Below are 14,069 nucleotides of genomic sequence, written 5' to 3' on the forward strand. Positions count from 1 at the left end.
AGGTGGGTGGGGAACAGCAAACCAATATGTTTAATATGTAAATGTGCTGGGAGAAAACGCAGTGGGCAATGGAAGCCAGAAGTGGCACTTCCAGTCTGGAAGTTCAGAGAAGACTGTCCTGGGCCTGAGTCCAGTCTCGGAGGATGAATGGGAGCGGCCGGCAAAATTGACGGAAGGGTGGGGGACAGAGGGAGGAGTCTCTGGTTGAGTGAATAGCAGGGGCCACAGAATAGAGATGTGAAACAATACCATGCCTGCAAATAAATGTACAAGGAAAGCAAGAGGCAGAATATGGAGGAAGATGAGCCTGGAGAGAAAGGTAGGCAAAGGCTGGCCCCTTGCTAAGAAAGTTATACTTGACTTTGGGACAGGTGGTGGTTGGAAAGGCTGGGAATGAATTCACCACTTGGCCTGAGACTTAGAGGATCTAGGAATTTTTGCGATAAAGCTCATCACACCACCAAGTGTAAAGGAAATGTCCGAAAGGCCCACACCCAGAAAGCAGGCACTGATCTTAAGAGCTGATAAATAATGTGCCTTCAGCCTCCAAATGTTGCTCATGCACAATGTTTGCTGCTAAACTTCCTTTTCCAAATTTCAGCACCGCATTTTTTAAGCACCGGGATGGATTATTTTAACACAGTGCTTTACAATTTAAAAATTTTTCATGTTAAAAAGGATGGCAGCCCACACTTGGGTAAAAAGATAAAGCTGTTTTCAGCCGAAGAGAAATCCACCCTTTACACATCCTTCTCTGGAGGCTTCGAGGACAAGGGCTGAGGGAAAAGCCCTATCTTGGGTGGAAACCATTTGAGACAGAGCCAAGACTCTCTGGATGGAAGGTTTTCTATTCCCTCCTATTCCAAAATCCTCTAATTCTTCAACCAGAATGCTGAGTGAACCAGTATGCATTTTATTCAACAATGATTTAGTAAGTACCTAGTATGTTTGGGCATTGGGCTGGGTATCAGGGATGCAGTGGGGAGCAAGATAAATTGGATTTCTGTCCTCTAGGAACATAAAGGCCAGTGATGAGGGTGTTTGGGGAGTGAGGTGAACTTGGAGAAGTGCATAGGAATTACTATGAAGCATGCCAAACGTGATGGTGGGGGCACTGTATCTGGTAGAAGACAACAGGAGCATGACCAGGCATCAGAAAAGGCTTCCCTATAGGAAGTGACACTTCGGCTGAGAGCTGGAGGATGCATAGGAGGGGGCCGAACACACAGAAGGAAGAAGAGTATCCCAGGCAGAGGGACAGCATAAGCAAGAGTTTCAAAGGCACTTGCAAGAATTCAAAGGAAATCCCTGTAGCCAGAGAGGAGCATGGGGGAGAAGAGAACTTGGAGATGAGGGGAGGAAGGTGGGAAGGAGACAGGGGCCAGGTCCAAGGGCTTTGGCAGCCTCTCAAAGCTGCCCTGTGCCTGCCGCAGTGACCAAGTGGGACTTCACATTCCTTTCTTTAGTTTACTTTTGAGGACAGCAACTCACAGAGAGGTCAAAGGATGAAACATTGACAAACGCACCATGTCTTCTTTTGGTTCCCTCAGGATCAGACCTTGATACAAGCATTTCATTGTCTGAGGGATAAGTTAAGGAAGCACCGGCAAGGAAAGTGGGAAAAGGAGCAAGAAGGGAGAGTGGCTAACAACTGGGCAAACAGTTGTCCCCTGGGCAACCAGGGAACACTCAACAGCAAGCCATGGAGTCACTGCACCTGAAGGTGATAGGAGCTGGAAAGCTCACTGTTTGTCACTTTGGGGTTGAAGGTCACAGGAGAGGTGGGAGGCGGGTGTCCATTCTCCAGTGTTTTCAGTTCGCTATACAGGTGGGTGGGCAGGTTTTGGGGTTCAGAGAATACCCTCAGGTAAAGGAACAGAGTGTGGAGATGTGCCCTTTTGGAAGCTGGCCAGTGTGCACTAAAGTTGCAAGGGCGAGGACACTATAAAAGCTGCTGCACGGTTTTCGGGCCCCAGATATCTGTGTTCCAGTTCCAAGCCCTTATACTGCACCACGTTGGCTGGATTTCCACCCGAGTGGCAGGTGAAAGACAGCTGGCAGTGGATAGAACCAGTAAAGCCATAGATTACTCTGGAAGTCTGGGCTGAGGCCTCAGCAATTCTCAGGTCCATAGCTCTAATACTATTTTTCCTTAATCGCAACACAGATTTCCCATAATTCTTTTCTTCACTCTGGAGTCTTGATACTGAAGGAAAACATGCCAACCTGAGTGTCCTAGTAATTGAAGAATGTCAACTTTAACTAGGGAAATAAATGAAACGCCACAAAATGAGAATTTAGTGAGGCATGGGGTATTGAACAAGGTCAAGCACTTAGCTTCAAACAGCTGGATTAATTAAGGTAAAGTCATTTGGTTTGGGATTTTGGGGGCAATCTGACTCATAGAATTTTTCAAGAAATAAATGGGTCATAAGATTGGGAAATCTGATACTTAATAACTTAGCTTTTGGAGCTAAAATGTTCAGAGTGGTTTATCTTAATAACAATTTTTCTTAATAAGAGGCTGTGGAACAAAGGGAAGAACAGGCTCTGGTCTTCCATTTTCTTCCTGGTTTTCTGTCCTCATCAAACATTTATTGTGGCAAGCCATGTGGATTTAAGTGTCAACATCGTGGTTTAGGCACTCAGGGATTTCATGGTCTGGAAGAAGACAAGCAGATTAGGGCACACTCACTGACAAGGATTGGGACCTTGGGACAGTCTGCCAGCCTCTCTGGGTCCCAGTTTCATTGGGAAGAGCCTTGATGGAGGAGATCAGTGGTTCTCAACCTTGGCCAGCCATTAGAGGCACTTTGGGGAACTTCGAAAGAATAGCAATGCCCTGGGTGGCCCCACTCCCAGAGATTCTGTGTGGTCTCTTCTAGGGTAGGGTTCTGGCACTGGTGTTTTTTTTTAAAAGCTCCTAAGGTGATTCTAATGAGCAGCTGAGTTTGAGAATCACTAGATAATAACTTTCAAGTTTTTGGTAACTGTAGAACTCATGCTTTTTCTGAAGAGAGTTTTCTTTCTGTGTAAAGTCTACTGTGTAAGTCAATAGAAGGCAGAAGGTAGAAGCTAGAACCTACTGGTAAAACCATATCAAGAGGGCTATGGAACTCTGGGTTAGGTGACCACAGGTTGGCCAGTACCTGTGCTCTGAATAGAACAACCATTCCAGAAACAGCAGGTGCCCACATCATTTTTTCCTCAGAAGACACATTCATAATGCCAACAACTAATTATCATACCAAGAAAACAAAGGCTGAGGGAGAGCAGAGGTGGGTTGGCAGCACCATCAAGTTGTACAAACCATGACTCACCCTTGGCCTAGGCCAAAGCATCTTTGTAGCAGTTCTCTGAGAAGTACCTGCTGGCTGCTTTGCAAAGGAAAGAAGGCGGTATTCTTTGCTGAGGGCCTAGAGGAAAAGGGAGATCTTCTCCAAGCTCCTACATCCTCTGGTTGGCTTCAGACCACAGCTCTCATGAACTTTCCGTCGTAGGAATAGAGAACAGTTGGCTTACACATCCCTGTTCTGGCTTGCTCACTACACTAACAACCTCTTCTATTACGTGTAAGGCAATTAAAGGATGAGCATAGAAGCTGGCATCTTTCCTTTAAAGTAAAAGCCAGAGCTTATGTTTTGCTAGTGCCAGTTTCCTGTAAAAACAGAGTTTCTTATTAGTGATGACAGAAGAGCCATTGGAACGATCTCAGGTCATGGTTCACTTGGAGCCTGCCCCACGCCCTTCTGAAGCCCTCTTTCTGGGACACGTCTGACAAACTCTCTCCCTAAGAGTGTCAGCACCAGCAGAGTTACCTCACCTTGGCAGAGTCTATTAATTTTTTCAAGGGACTGATTCCTCAGAGCATGTTGAGGGGATGAGGTAGAGGCATGTATAAATTGCTTGTACTTTTTCTTGCTGGCTGTGAAGCAGGTATTGCTCCATCTAACGGAATGTCTACTAAAAGCCAAAGGAACTTCATTCATTGGCAAACACATTTCCTATTTTATCTTCTGCAGCAGATCTTGTATGAGAGAACTTTGGAATGTGTACTGACCACTTGGATCATGAGATTGAATTAATCAATTGATTACAAAGGAGCCCTCAATTTACAAGATGGAGACCCATATCAGCCCAGTGAGAGCTGGGTGGGTTAAAACTTGGAGCGACATAACCAGCCAAAGTTAGCTTTGTCGAGTGCAATGTGGGTAGATTATTCAGACATTAAAAAATGAGAATAGAGTTTTCCCAACTAGATACATTTTTTGTATTTAAATTGTATTATTGTTTTATTTGGAAAGCAACATATATTCTTAAGTAAAATGTAAAAAATACAGGGATAAAATTTTAGAAATCATTATATTCTTACCCAAATAATGATCAAGGCAGCTTATTATATTTTTGTCTAGTTTTACTTATTTATATTTCCAGGCTAGATATTCTAACCAAAATATTATTAAATCAAACTCAAATCTTTTTGAATGGCTTGCCAAATAAAATGCAGAATTCCAGGTTAAACTTGAACTTCAGATAAATAAAAAAAATCTTTTAATAAAAGTATTTCCCAAATTTTGCATGGAGTATATTTATACCAAAATATTATTTGTAGTTTATCTAAAATTCAAATTTAACTTGGCCATCTGTTTTTCTATTTTGTAAATCTGGCAACTTTATAAGTAAAATGAAAAAAAGGGAGAGGATCTGCTTACCCTAATTGATACTAATTTTTTACAAAGGGAAATTAGTTTTAATAAGAATATGAACTCTCTACCACCACTTGGCAATAACTAAGTGAAAATGAAAGTGCAAAATAAAAAGAGAGTAAGAAGAAAAGAAAAATAAGCACGTGATATTTATAGTATCAAAAATGTGAACTGAAGTAGTCATATTATGACTAACCAAAGTTGTTTAAAATGTATAAAACAACGGAAAGTATTTTTGAGTAGCCATTAGTTTTAGGTTTTGAAAGTACTGCAGGAAATTCATTTTGGTTTTGTAGATGACCATCAACACTGTTTATGCCTTATGGAGCAGTTCTAGGCTTTTCCCTTTTCAGATAGAATATGATTTGTGGCTGTTCATATCTGAAATGACTCTTGGGAAATTCACTGTAAGATCAGTCAAAGGCCAAACTATGAGCTGTCGGGTTCAGGAGAAATGGTAATCAGTGAGGAATGGAGACTGTCTCCCTAGGCCTCACCTGCAGTGTCCTGTCCCTACCATTTGGACACCAGTGGGGTTCTGAGGGAGGTTTCCCACAGGGCCTTACACAAGAAGGCATTGTGAGACCCCAAAGGCCTGGAAAAAACAAAGGATCACTTGTGAACCCTTTGCTGTATTCAGTGGGTGCTGTAGAATTTGCATAGTGGGAGGGCTCCTGAGAGCTGCAGGTGGCTGGAGCCGTGGCCATTCTGGAGCAAGCACACTGTCTTTATTTTGGATGGAACATTTCTATGGGCCAGCTGAAGGAGCAGTTAAAAAAGGGATAGTGGCGACGGTCTTAATCACCTACCTCCCAACACACGTATTCCACGTCATTGCCGCTGACATTATCATCAGATGGCATGAGTTTGAAGGATTAGAAGGAAAGAAAGGCTAGTGCTCTAAAATATGACTTAAATGATTATAGCAATATTGGGAAGAAACCTGTCTCATCAGACTGGACACACTGCATGCTGTCACCATTGTTTCTCTCATTTTGGTTTTACCCAGAGACACCTATTCAAAACGCAAGGCTGACCATGTCTCTTCTGACAGTAGGTATAGTGCAGGTAGGTGGCCCTGGGCGGCTGATGACCTCCAGCAGTACCCGCTCCCATTGCACCAGGCACTTGCTTGCCTCCCATCACCTTGCCCACCTACCTTGTCGATAACACCGACTTCGAGTTTTATGGGATAACATACTATCTCATACCTCCATGTGCTGTTTTCCTTGCTCCCAAGAAAGCACTGTTCCCTTCCTCCACTCCCCCGTCCACTAAAGGCTGCCTGCTGACCTCTGGGTCCTCTTTCAAAATCACCTCAGATGTCAGTTTCTGCAGGACTCTCTCCTAAGGACTCCTGACACCCCCAGGGTTAAAACCTCTCTCCTTTATCCTATTTCTGCATCCTTCTCACACTTTATGTCCCATCAGATTCTTTGTTCGTTTTGTTTACACTTCCTCCTTCCATTCTTAAGGTTGTTAAGAGCAGGGTACATCTCATTACTCATCTCTATTTCCCTCCTACCTCATAGATAATCACCATGGATGATTTGTTGGATGAACAAATCCTAAATTTTAGGATTAACAATTATTCAATATTCAGTTAATGTCAATGTATTTCATTAAAATAAATTATTCGATACATTTTGAAACCCTGAACTCCCATCTGTACTGATGGGACAGTCAATAGTGATGCCCTGTCCCGGTCTATGCCTTTGAGAAACAAGAGAATCCTTGGCCAGAGAAATCACAGTACTCACATTATAGAGAGTAGCTGCTTTCATGCTGTCCATCAACACAAGCCTTTGGATACCTGCTAGGATTCAAGTCTTGTTTGAGGTGAAATGTTACAGTCACCCCCTCTCCTTAAACTCATGCATAAATAAATCCTTCCTTGGAAACAGGAATGGATTACTTGTCAGTATTCCTCAGAGACTTCCCTCCACAGGGGGTGATTCATTCCATGAGGCATCAAGCCTCTTGGACTAATGTCTCAAAGAGGTCGTGCAAGTGACTAGCAGATGGGAAAGTTCTCGGGAGAGAGTAACTTGACTGTCAGTTTCTGGAGCTTCTGTGAAGAATCCCTGGGAGCTGCTTTTGAGTTGCTGTTCTTTTCATTTTGATCATACATTGTTAATTTAAAAATGGCTTCAAAGTGGCCTACTAGTTTTGCAAATTTTAAACAGAGCTTCTGCCTTTAAACAAATGTTACAGATCAAGAGTATATCCTAAAATTAAACAGTAACCTCTGAATTTGTGACTATTTTATGAGAGTTGAGCTGGAGTAAATGGGGTTTGCAGTACCTAGAACATGGTTCATGGATGGAGACACCTTAGGAGCAGAGATCCTTAGCTGTTTCTGGTGTTTTCTTCCTTCCCTCTCCCGTCATGCAGTTCTGCCCCAGTCCAGTGCTTTAGGTGAGTAACGGCCTCTTTGGCCCCATTTGGAATAGCCTTGTGAGCCTGGTGTCTCAGTGTGAGTCTAATATCTACCTTCCTTAAAAACACTGACTAAACGTGTTTTCCTTCTTTTTTCTAAGGACTCTGGATTAGCCTTCCAAAAAGGAGGGGAGGGGATTCTAGGTCATTACTGCTAAGTGCAGCCCATCTGTGAATACAGACACACACACACACACACACACACACACATTTACATCCATGTGGTCATACTGACGCACCTCTGTTTCTGGTCCAACACCACTGATTTATTTTACCTATCCTTGCCTTTTTAAATTCGTAACTCCTTTTTTCCAACAGTTTTATCATCTGCAATAGAATTACTTCTTGTTCAACCCTAATACACACATATTATAGTTTTAGAATTGCTAGCCCCTATCCATGAGAAACACAGTTTACTTGAGTATATATTTGTGTACAGTTCTTTTTTTATATTGCATTTTAGTATATAGACCAAATACTATTCCCCAAACATACTATGGTTAACTCTTTTCTTTGCCACCCACTGAAGTGTGACTTTGTTATTCATTTGTAATAAAAGGGTTAATTGTTTGAATTTCACTTTGCACCCCTACTCTCTATCACTGTCTTTAGAGTGTTAGTTATGGTAGGACTGAGACTGTGATCAAGTTGAGCTGAACTAATGGGTAAATTCTATGTTTCCTGGAGAGGGTAAATGGCTTGTGCACATCTTACCTCGTCTATTCTCAACTGACTTGGCCTCTGGGGAGAAGTCGCTCTATGACAACACGAAATCCACAGCCACATTGCATCTGCTTTTCAACCCCGTCTCTTTACCATTTCCCTGCCATCATTTTCTGGTCTCATTTTCATAAGCATTCCTAAGTAAGAGAAAAACTGGTTTTAGGCACCTCCCTACTCCTTTCAGTTTGGGAGGAGAATGAATAGTCAAAGGGATGGGAGATAGGTCGTGGGTGGGAGGAGGAACAGTGGCCAGGTGCAAGAATAATTTATAAGACAGATAATGGAGATTTCATATTGATTTAGCAGTAATACAATGAAGAATGGGCATGACCTGGGTTGCTTGCCGAGGCTCCATCAGTGCCAGAGCACACATCAAGCCAAGATGCCATTAGGATTAGCAGGTTCTTGTCCAAGGGAGCCTCTGGCAGGGCCCCATTCCCCATAAAGTTTAGCCACGTATCCTATTCCTGTTCCTTCCTTTGTGTGTTCCTTCATTTATTAATTATCAATTGACAGATGCAGCCCTGAGTGCCTATTCTGCATGAAGGACTTTGCAGATGTGTCATAACTGAGTCTCTTCTAGCCACTAAGCATCCCTCTGCCCAGTGTCGCTGTCTCTGTTTTGTGACCGTCCTTACTTGTAGATGTCTCAATACCAAAACACTGGGGAGCTAAGCAAATAGAATCATGGAATTATGCTCAGAACTAACCATTCAAAGAAAAATGCAGGACTCCTGCCGAGGATGTTGTTTTGAAAATCCCATGCCTTACACTTTCCTCCCATCTAGACTTTGAGGAGAGAGCTGGCCACCCAGATGCCTTGCCTTATTGCTCTTCCCCAAAGCAGTTCAAACAGCCCAGCCCGGACATGTATGTGAGCCCGTGTGAACAGGCTTCTCCAATTAATGGGGTAAAACAGCTTTGTGTCAGTGCTGGGAAACCACGGGCTGGTCGACCAGGGATGATTCATCCGGCAGGTCACAACAAGGCCAATGCAAATTCTAAGATGTGCGTTTGACTAGAATGTTATTGCCAGCACAGTAAACAGGACTACAACAGAATTGCGTCAATACTGCAAACACGAAACATTGCACAAGTGTCCAAGGTGAAGCAAGAGATTATCATGAATGCCCAAGTCAAGGACTTACGGTCATATTGAGGAGTAGGATGAGGTTTCAAACTTTACAACCAGGTATTGATAACATCAGTTTGTTAGTAACATGTTTCACTGAAAGAAACATGCATAATGTTGTGGAATGGATGTGCTCTGTGTGCTTTATGCATTAGCTTCTGGTCTTTGTGGGAAGATCAGGCAGTTTACAGGGGTCATCTCTCTCTCCCTCCCTCCCTCTCCTTTGTTTCTTCTATATAATGCACTAGAGAAAGGAACCTGACTGAAGTGAAAATACTTAGTTGTGCAAGGACTGGACAGTGAATCTAACAATCCTTTTCTCAACAAATAAGACTGAGTCTTCTGTTTTTGTTGGTAGTTTTATTTTTTTCTCTGTTTGACAATTGAAGTTGGTATTTGGGACAATATTTCCAATAGAAATGCCCTTTGTTATTTTCCAGGGACTTGCAGTTTTTTTTAAAAAAAAGATATTCAGTCCCTTATTTCAGCATGTCATTGTGTGCGATCCCTGCCTCCCCAGCGGCCACCAAAGACCAGGAGGAAAGGTGTTTCCAGTGTCTGTAGCTTATCTGAGCCGCATCTGAGTTATGCAGCGCCCCCACATTTGGGCATTCAGGTCGGCTCTTCATTGGGGAATAGCTCACATGAGGTTGTTGGTATTTCCTGCCCCTCTTAGGCCAAGACTATTGCAATAACAGATTTTCTGGCTGGATTCAGGTACGTTTGCTTCAAGCCCAGACCAGAATCAGGAAATGAAGAAGTGTGTACGTAAAGGAAAACTACTGGGGTGGAGGTTTGGGGGCGAGGAACGGGGAATTTCTCAATTTTTTTCATGGCATCAAAATGTTCAACATGGATAAACCATTGGAGAAAAAAAAGGAAGACCTGCACTTTGTGGAAATTACCACTGGTCAGATTCTCCACGGTCACTTCCGGGTCTGACGCCGTGTGAATGGCTGGGTGGGTCTGAGAGGCTGCAGTGTCCGTCAGACTAGGAGTTAGAATATTTAGTTTCTTTGCGAGTATTTTCAGTGCTTATACAGTTTGGCATAGGTCTTTAAGAAAAAGAGTACAAATTAGAAACACAAAAGTAGGTATAAAAGTGAGTATCTATAATGAGAAAAGAAACACTAAGTATTACAAAACTCAAAAAGCTGGTAAATGCGATATGTATTACAAATCTGTAAGAATGACACAGTATGTTTATTAGCCTGGCACACTTCTATAACACTCTTTTCCCAATAATTTTTGTCTGCATACTCTCCAGTCACTTCTTGAGAAGATAACAATTTTGTAATATTTTTATAAAGAATGAAATGATCATCCAGTCTTTATATGTGAAAACTTGTTTCTCTCCCACTATTCACACCCACATACCTCCAGTGCAGGGTGCTGTAGAAAAACCTGTAGTCTTTTTGTGGGAGCCAGAGGAGTTGGCACAGGGGAGTGTGTGTGTGTGTGTGTGTGAGAGAGAGAGAGAGAGAGACAGAGAGACACAGAGAGAGAGAGAGAGAGAGAGAGAGAGAGAACAAGCAGGGGGTTGGAGAGTACACGCCTGGAAGCCAGTCCTATACCAGGAAGTTTTGCAACAATGTGACCACACACATAAGTGACTTTGGACCACAAAAATTGACCCTATAAAATTTAAACTATGTACAGTAAGTCCTCACTTAATATTGTTGATAGATTTGGTGACTTTAAGTGAAACAACATATAATGAAGCCAATTTACCATAGGCTAATTGATATCAACAATAATTAAGTTCCTATGGCATCTCTTCATTATATCCAAAAGATGTAGAATGAAATGATGTCATGATGTTTTTCAAGGACCTGCAGATATCCCCAACTCAACTTTTCATTAGACAGATTCTGAAAATTCTCTGGGCCATGCAACATGAAAGGCAGTCTCACAGAGGGAACATTGGAATGGAAAGAAACTGGTATTTACCACTTGTGATTTAGTCACCAATTGTGATCGAAGTGTCTCACGTTTACAAGTTTTATTGAAATGCATGGCCAATTGAACACTTTGGTGGACCTCTTTTCCTTCCAGGATCTTCAAAGGAACCCATGCGAGAGGGGAGTCCTGATGTTTAATCATCATTAGTTTTGCAGTGTGGTCCAATGTGCAAGTGACTGAACTCCCTGACCTCAGTTTCTCCACCTGTCTGTTTCCCTGGAAACAGTCTGGTCTTCTGAAGACCAGATAAGATAAGTGCATGCAATAGCCTGAAAAGAACAGACTCACCAGTTTTGCAGTTTACTCCGCACAAGCCTCATGCACTTCATCTTCCAGACCTAAATGAAATTTTGCTTGCCCCTCAGGACATCGATTCTGTGCATCACTCTCAAGTGGGGGTGGCTTCTCCCATACCTCACGTGGTCCAGGGCCTGAAGGTGAAGCAGCTGCTTCTTGGTCCTTGTTGCTAATTCTAGATCATTTCTCCTTCCTAATTTCTTTTTTCCTAATAATTTCAATTTTGAATTTGTATTTGACATACAATATTATATTGGTCGCAGAAGTACAACCCAGTGGTTAGACATTTATATAACTTACAAAGTGAACCCCCTGATAAACCCAGTACCCATCTGACACCAGGGCATCTGACACCACATGCCCTCCAAACACTCTTTTTCGGCTATGAACCTTCCAGCTTTGTCTACCTGACTAGAACGTGGGCTGCATATCTGTAGATATTATCTCCTATCCCCAGGACCTAGAAAAGTGCCAGGTGCCTAATAGGCTTTCAATCAATATTTGCTGAAGTTAAGAAGGAACATGGAGAATGAAAGAGTGAAAAATATCTGTCTGTGATGTACATGTTCCCTATGAAATTGAGGGTCCTTATGACCCAACTTTGATTAAATTTGGTCTTAAATTTCTAGCTCCAGAAATTAACTCTCACTCTACATATACCCCTCAGAGACCTTGCCTTTCCCCCATAATCAGCACCTCCTCAAGGCAGCAGAAGACAAGAGTTTGACCTGACAATGGTCACATGGTCTGACCTCTAGCAAGCTAAAAATTACATCTTGACCTGAGTCATATTTCAGCTTCTGAATCCTAAGCTGGAACTTCCTCATGGCTACTTTCTTATGAAAACAGGGACCCCAGAAAGACCTCAGAGCCTACCTCAAGTCCTGGAGAAATGATTCATCACCTCACCTCTGCCCATTCACCTCCCAGCATGGCCCCGAGTCCCTAAGCCACAGTGTCTAGTGATTTTGCCCTAGCTGTGACCTACACACCATCGGGGAGTTCAGGCTTGCAAGCATTAGCTTCCCTTCTCGTTCTCCTGGGTGGTGCCATCCATATGAAACAGCTAGTATTTCACCACAGCAATGCTCCGTGTCTGGCATTTGGCTCTCTCAGCGCCTGTGGATGACTCTCTTCAATAACAAGTATTACCTCCATTCAGATCTGCAGCCTTCTTGGATTCGACGTTGATTTTCCCACCACACATCATTCCTGTCCCATTTTCATGTCTTTGTTTCTGTGTTCTATGTTCTGTACAATATACTATGTCAGACCCTGCCCTTTGGCCTCTCTTTCCAATGTTCTCTTTTAAGGCAGCTCACACCTGATATCCTTGACAGAGCTTGTACTGGCTGCTGAAGTCAAGCCAACTTCTTTTCTTGGCTCATATTATACTTGGAGCTAACACTTCTGTATAGTACTTATCATAGGTTTTGGCAATAATTGTACTTTGAGTGACAGGAGCCTTAGTTTTATCTTCCCAGGTAATATAAATCAGCCTTTAGGGCAGACACTGTTCCTTTCTCTCCTTTTATATCCCCCACCATGGCTAGCCTCTGCGGGATGCCTGGCTTAATAAATATATACTATTGACCTACTGATAATAATCACATGAAAATCAAAGCAAAATATTGAGCTTATTTTGTTTATGTTGCTTATGTTGAGCTTATTTTTAATTTTAAAGAGAAATTATGTACATGAACACATACACACAAATAAAATATAATTTTATATTCAATCAACAAAGGTATATAGGTAAATAACTACTGGAATTATTTTTGCTGTTGCAGAGAAAATCAACAGAAATTCAGTGAATTCTGACCCAGTTTATGCAACATTTGGGATGAAGGTTCCTATTTGAGGAGGGACCAAAAAAAACCCTGGAATTATCTTCTGGAGGGAAGGCTTCTTGTAGTACAGGCTTCCCACTGTGTTCTAGGAACCCATCTGTATCAGTGTACCAGCTGGTGTTGTTGTGAGAGGCTGTATTAGGTGTCAGTTAATTGTTTTTGAAGACTCAACGCATTTGCCTCTTTTATGATGGGTGACTTATGAGTGCATCTGCCTACACTGTGCTGAATGGTTAGAAGTTTTTCTTATCTCACCCCAAGTGACCTCTTTTTGTTTCCACAGATGAAAAAAGTCCTCAGAGGGAAACGTTTTGCTGATGTGGAAGAGGTGAAACAAAAAAAGACAGAAGCACTAAAAGCATCAAAATTGATGAGTTCAAAAACTGTTTTGAGCAATGGAAAAATATCTCAATAGGTTGTCAAAAACATCTCCATTGCACCTAATGGAGAGTACTTGGACTGTGACTGAAGTTTAAACATGTGAAAATAAATACACATTTTTTTATACATAAATTCCAGGGTTTTTTGGGTCACCCTTGTATGTGATACAGTCTTGGCTCTGGGGACCAGAGGCCCGGACTTTCCCCAGGACATGTCCTCATTTTGATGGCCGCCAGGGTGACACTCGCACCTGCAGTGACCTGCTCCCCAGCTGGCTTGGCCAGATCCCAAACATTGCCATCTTAACAGACTCCATGTAATGAGAGTCTCTTAAACCTCACGGGCTGGATGACTGGGAATAAAGTTCCAGTATTTGAGGGCTGGGACACACAGGAATTAGGAGAAGGAAGCAGATGGAACAGCAACTAGAGTTTCAGTTAAAGGAATGACAATAGAACTCAAAGTATCTGGGTCATCCTGAAGCAACTGTGATTCCTCTGATATGGTTGCCAATAATGAAAACCCAGAAGGCCTTCTAGTTCTGAAGAACTGGCAGCTGGAATTGCTTTCTTTCATTTG

At 42.5% G+C, this 14,069-nt stretch overlaps 1 long non-coding RNA gene across 1 annotated transcript; it reads left to right on the forward strand.

The window, feature by feature from the left end:
• The first annotated feature begins 252 nt into the window (after positions 1–252).
• Positions 253–13,595, forward strand: LOC123822184. Its single transcript, XR_006786231.1, has 3 exons — positions 253–319; positions 1,551–1,723; positions 13,393–13,595. It is a non-coding gene; the product is annotated as an uncharacterized LOC123822184 (long non-coding RNA).
• Positions 13,596–14,069: the final 474 nt, after the last annotated feature.

Source organism: Phyllostomus hastatus, unplaced genomic scaffold (assembly GCF_019186645.2).
Source record: "Phyllostomus hastatus isolate PE091 unplaced genomic scaffold, TTU_PhHast_1.1 phas_contig_40, whole genome shotgun sequence".
Taxonomy (NCBI): Eukaryota; Metazoa; Chordata; class Mammalia; order Chiroptera; family Phyllostomidae; genus Phyllostomus; species Phyllostomus hastatus.